The sequence below is a fragment of the Lepisosteus oculatus genome, chromosome 28 (genome assembly GCF_040954835.1).
Source record: "Lepisosteus oculatus isolate fLepOcu1 chromosome 28, fLepOcu1.hap2, whole genome shotgun sequence".
Lineage (NCBI taxonomy): Eukaryota > Metazoa > Chordata > Actinopteri > Semionotiformes > Lepisosteidae > Lepisosteus > Lepisosteus oculatus.
In genome coordinates, this window is record NC_090723.1 from 10,010,001 (window position 1) to 10,010,703 (window position 703).

Sequence of the window (703 nt, forward strand, 5' to 3'; positions counted from 1 at the left end):
GTCTGGGAACGAGGCGCCCCTGGCAGAGCAGAGAGAGACCAGGGAGCCACAGGAGAACGATCTGTATATTTCAATTCGAGAATCTGGATTTCCTTTTTTTGGGGCTGGACATGACATGGACACAGGCAGACATGAACAGATTTCTTTTCCAAAAAGGGAGGTGGTCTTCCCCATTCCGTCTCAGCTTCAGCCTTGTGTTTTGATGAACATCTGTTTAGAGCTGCTATTTGTTCTGAAACTCTGCATTGGGGGCCACCAACCCACACCTCATGGTGGCTGGAAGGAAGTCTCTGGTTGTACTGACCGATACAGGTTGTTCATGCTATTGCTCTGGATGTACAATAGAAAAACACATTTTAAATACAGGCCATACCTAATTATTCCAAATTACAGTTGGTCTGTATCAGACAACACAATCCCCTCATGTGCACACCACCAAGATTCGGCCACCATGGGCAGTTTAAGTGTTTTGCCCTCATTTCGGAGCTTTGTAATTTAGCGGCACGGCGAACTGTACAGGAGGCTCAGAGAGTGTTGGACTCTGTGCCCCACACCACCCTACCCCCACCTCAACACAGGGCTTAACCTGGGCTCTCTCCTGCTGTTCACAGACAGAGCAAGAGAAACAAGTTCACAATTCCTGTCTCTTCTGCCTCGTCTTAACGAGAAGTAATAATAATAACTGCTTACACTTATATAGCGC